Consider the following 5366-nt stretch of genomic DNA (forward strand, 5'->3'; position numbering starts at 1 on the left):
TCAGGAAAAAAGCAGCTGAGGTTCTTGTCGAGAAGGACCGGCAGGCCCAGCCATTACAGCACACACTGGCTGATGCTTCCACCCAGCAGGCTAAGGCCACCTGGGAGATTCAACACCTGGTCCACCCTCAGAGCCAGACGGAGTCTATCACTCCAGCGACTCCAGAGGGTGGGGCGGGAGGATGCGACATAGCAAAACTGTCTTTAAAAAGAGGAGGAGGGGGTGCAAAATGAACTATAGTATGTCCACACTGTGGAATACCATCTGCCCCCAAAGAAGGATGAGGTTGACCTTGGTGTAGTGACTCAGAAAGAACACTGGGGTGAGAGATGAGAGAAAATGAAAAGTTGTGAATGAAGCATGCTATATGACTGCATAGATGTTAAAAAGGCTGCACCAACTCAACCATATATCTGGGTTCAAAAACACACATGTAAACACACAGAGGAACATCTGGTGAGAACCACCCTCTGCTAGATATCTTCCACTTATTCCTGCAGATCCCCTCTGCCTTCTGCACCCTGGTCTGTGCCCTGGAAGGCTGACTGGTGTGAACCCCATCAGTGGGCTGCCTGGCCTTGGAGCACTGGCAGATCCCAGGAAAGGGAAAGAATGAGGTTAGAGTATTTATTCTCCAGTTCCCCCACTAGAGGTCTCTGAAAACTGACCACCTCCCTCAAAGGGAACAGCTCCTTTCCAGGCACCCAAACGCTCTTCTTCCAGGCTCTGGTTCTTTGGGTCTAATGTAAGAAAGGCTCCTTGCCAGAGCAAGCCCTGGGGAGCGGCACTATGCTTTATGGAGTCTCCTGCCCACAACTCTACTCAGTGTCTCTACAGTAAAATTATCCTAGTCAAAATGTGCCATCTGTTTCCTCCCAAGACAAAACTAAAACCGATAACAATGTGTAACAGGACGGACGCAGGTAAAGAGAGGGGCAGGCGCTGGTACCTAAGGCTGAGAGATCTACTGTGACTTTAGCCTCTACCGTAATTATACACTGAGGTGTTTACTTTTTATTGTGGAAAACCTCAAGCACCTACAGTAATAGGCAGAAGAGCATAACAAGGCCCCAGGTATCCATTACCCAGTTTCAACAATCATCAATTCATGGCCAATCTCATTTCAATCATCGCCCTGTCCACTCTCCACCCCTACACTATTTCAAAGCAAACCCAAGACATCATGTGTTTAGCATTCTCAAGGAAACCATATTTCTACATTGCCTAAGTAAAATGTAAAGCAAAGGAATTCTCCTGGGCAGGAAATGGCATAGTGATAACACAATTAGACCCCACAAAGGAAAGGTCCTGGGTTCGTGTCCTGGGACCTCCCTGAGCATACCAGGCATGCCCATGATCTGAGCTGACACTGGGGGAAGATCATGGTATAAGGACCCTGTTAGAGGTGACTGTCTTTCTCGCTCATGGTAGAAATAAATTTTTTTAATTCTCTTAAGAAATTCTCAAGGCTTCTGAGAGTAAGAAACCCTGTCTTTGATTTTATTTTATACCCAGATCCAGGCTTTTCCCTCCTGTCTACCGTCATACTATGGCTCAGAGACTGGCCAGGTAGCTGTGCTGGCCCCTCAGTGGGCTGGAGACCCAGTTAGTACAGGATGTCCTTGACAATCTGTCTTGAATGTGCAAGATCTTATTACGAACACAAAGCCACAGAAATCTCTCCCATCTAAGCATCAGTTTTCAGTTTTTGCAGTCTTTTTGACCCTTCGTTTTGTCTTGTGTTTTTGTCTTTTTTACTGTTCATTGAAGTAGAAGTTGATGTCTGTGAGATTCATTCGATATTGTTGCATATAGCTGTAGACTGTTCATTTTCATTGCAGTGTAGTATTCCATTGTGTGAATTTATACCACAGTTTATTTCTCCATTCTACTTTTGATGGTTTCCTGTCTGGAACTATTATAAATGGTGTTGTTATAGGTATTCCAATACATGTCTCTTGATGTTCATATGCAAGAACTTGGGTATATGCCTAGAATAGAATTTCTGGAACATAATGTTTAGCTGTGGTAGAGTTGCCTAGAATGTATGAGAATTCTGGTGTCTGACATCCTTGCCAATACCTGGGTATTTTCTGGGTTGGTTGGCTTGTTTCACTTTAGTCATTCTTGTGGATGTATAGTGTAACTCATTGTGGTTTTAATTTGCATTATCCTGATGACTAATGAAACTGAATACTTTTTTATATATTTTTTTGGCCATATCTTTTTATGAAGTGTCTTCAAGACTATTGTACATTTTTCTAGTGGACTGTCTCTTTCTAACCAATTTGTAAAAGTTATTCTGGATATATGGGTTTTGTACCAAATGTAGATTTTGTAAATGTCTTCTTCTATTTGATAGGTTGCTCTTAGAAGTTTGTAAGTTTGGGGGATCAGCAGTTAGTGTAATGACTATGTCGCTGAACTCCCACGTAGTCAACCATGGTTTGAGTCCCAGACCCAGTGGCTTAAACTCATGCCAGGCATGTGTGCGTGCATGCCCAAGATCCTGAGAGGAGAATGGTGGAGAAGGAACTGTGGCGTGGCAATCCCCCCGGGGGGTGATTTCTCACTTTCTCTCTCTCTGTCTCTGTCTTTCTGGCGAGCGCATGCGCCCTATAGCAAAAACCACTCCCCCCCAAAAAAAAGAAAAAAAAAAGTTTGTAAGTTTAATACGACCTAATTTATAAACTTACTTTATTGTACAATTAACAAGTTTTATGTCTTAGTCAAGAAATCTTTGCCTGTATTGCTCTCAGTTTTTATAAAGATTCTTTCAAAGGAAAAGAAAACACACACTTACTGAGCTACAAAACCACTAATAGAGACACCAAATCAGTAGCTCCAAGAAGCAATCAATACAGAGCAATTAAAAACTCATTAGAAAGCCAGCCTCCCAATTGTGTGATTACCTCATTGGCAGCTACTTGTACTGCTTGTAAGAATCATGGCTCTTCTGACCTGTAAAGGCAAGACAGAACTGTTCTAGTCAGCACATTGCTAACAATACAGCCATCCTAGTCCAGACGAGTTAGGAAGAGTAGAGGTTTACCTAGCTCATGATTTTGGAGGTCCAAAGTCAAAGAATAAGACCTGGTGTGGTCTTCTTGCTGGTGGAGGCTCTTTGCCAAGTGATGAAGTGGCAGAGGGTATCACATGTCTAGACAGAGCCAGAGAACACATCTATGTCCGTGTGTCCATCTTTCTCTCTCCTTAAAACACCAGGAAACCAGAAGATGGCATAATGGTTATATTGCTGGACTCCCACGTAGTCAACTGTGGTTCAAGTCCCAGACTCGGCAGCTTAAAACTCTCACTGGGCGCATGTACATGCATGACCAAAATCACAAGAGGAGAGTGGAAGAGAAGGGATTGCGGTGTGGCCATCCCCCCGGGGGGTGATTTCTCGCTTTCTGTCTCTCTGTCTCTCTCTGTCTTTCTAGCAAGCACACGCGCCCTATAGCAAAAACCTCTCAAAAAAATAAAAAATAAAGAATACGAAAACCACCACCACCAAGAAACAATATGCCAATGACCAGCCGAGAAGATGACAGCAGTGGTTCTTGAACCACAGGAATAGTAGACAAAGCTAGCATAATAGCCGAAATGACTTCCATAGGCTACATATTTTTAGAATGAGCAATTCTCTTTGCCTAGTAGCCTTCACTCTCTTCAATAAAAGTTTGCATCCTATACTATATTACAAAGATTTCTAAATATCTCCACCAGGGGGCATTTCTCTCACTAAAAATGTGGGGTTGTCAGGAAAGTCATGACATGTTTTTATGGAGAAAAACATGTCATGACTTTTCCAAAGACCTAATAAATGAAAGCCTGATTAACACATTTTGTGATCTTATCAACACCAAATATATTAATCCAAGTAATTTAAAAAGCATTTATTGAAATGACAGAGGTTCCTTTGAAAACCAATGTTTTCACCATTTAAACATGGGTAAGACTGAAAAATAACAATGACCTCCTAAATCTAAACCTCTCCTCATGTCTTAAAAACAAAACTAAGCAAGAGAATTTTTTTTTTGAGAGATTTTTGCTACGGGGTTCGTGCGCTTGCCAGAAAGACAGAGAGACAGAAAGCAAAAAATCACCCCCCAGGGGGGGGATGGCCATACCACAGTCCCTTCTCCTCCATTCTCCTCTCAGGATCTTGGGAATACACATACACGTGCCCCCCGGTGTGAGTTTCAGCCACCGGATCCGAGACTCGAACTGCGGTCAACTACATGGGAGTCCAGCAACATAGCCATTATGCCAATTGCTAATCCCAACAGGAGAAATTTTTTTTAAAAAGTCAAATATATATATATATATATACATACATACATACACACACACACACACATATATATATATATCTGCACATATCCCATGTCTTCAGCATAAGAGTCAGAAATTCATAGTAGTATGGATTTTGAATTACATTTTAAGTAAAGAAGTAACAAAATTGCAACAAAGTGTATACTAACACTGTAAGTCTATGGCATAGAAAGCAGGAAAGGAGCCGTCTTAAGAAAATCCATGAAGGGAAAAAAAGAGAGAAAGACATGGAAGATATAGATAAACATAGACAGAATCACCCTGGAGAGGGTAAGTCCAACTCTAAATGCAAAATGATGAACATAAGTCTGAAACTTAGTAGTTCACTGTACTGTCCGCAGGGAAGGTACTTGAAATGAATTGGTCAGAGGTGGCAATGTCAGAAAAGCATTGCTCTGGAGAAGGAATAGAAATAGAGAAGTGGTGCTGCCTCTCAGAGATGATTCAGTAAATAAAATGAAGAAATTAAGAATCCTTCAAGTGGGACCAACAGATACCATAATGGTTACGTTGCTGGACTCCCACATAGTCAACTGTGGTTCAAGTTTTGGAAGGTTTGGCTTAAAATTCATGTCTCCCACATGTGCATGCATGCCTAAAATCCCAAGAGAAAAATGGAGGAAAAGGGATTGAGGTCTGGCTATCTACCCTGGGGGATGATTTCTCACTGTCTATCTGTCTGTCTATCTCTCTGGCAAGTGTGTGTGCCCTATAGCAAAAATCTCTAAAGAAAAAGGTAAAAAAGAACCCTTCAGGTAAGAATAAGATAAAACATATCAAGCACTCCTCTTCCTCCCATTTCCACTATCCATTAATAAGCTGCCCTTCAGTATATTGACAGAAGAAGGTGCTCTTGTAATTGGTACTCTCTGCACAAAATGCTTTGGGACAGGGAGAAAACTCAGACTAACTCCATACTAAGATGTTATAAGAAAAAATAATAAAATATAAATTAAAACTAATGAAAATTCTTACAAAAAAAAAAAAAAAAAAAAAAAAAACCATGGGAAACAGAAGTTAGCGTAATG

Source organism: Tupaia chinensis, unplaced genomic scaffold (genome assembly GCF_000334495.1).
Source record: "Tupaia chinensis unplaced genomic scaffold, TupChi_1.0 Scaffold144346_1, whole genome shotgun sequence".
Taxonomy (NCBI): domain Eukaryota; kingdom Metazoa; phylum Chordata; class Mammalia; order Scandentia; family Tupaiidae; genus Tupaia; species Tupaia belangeri.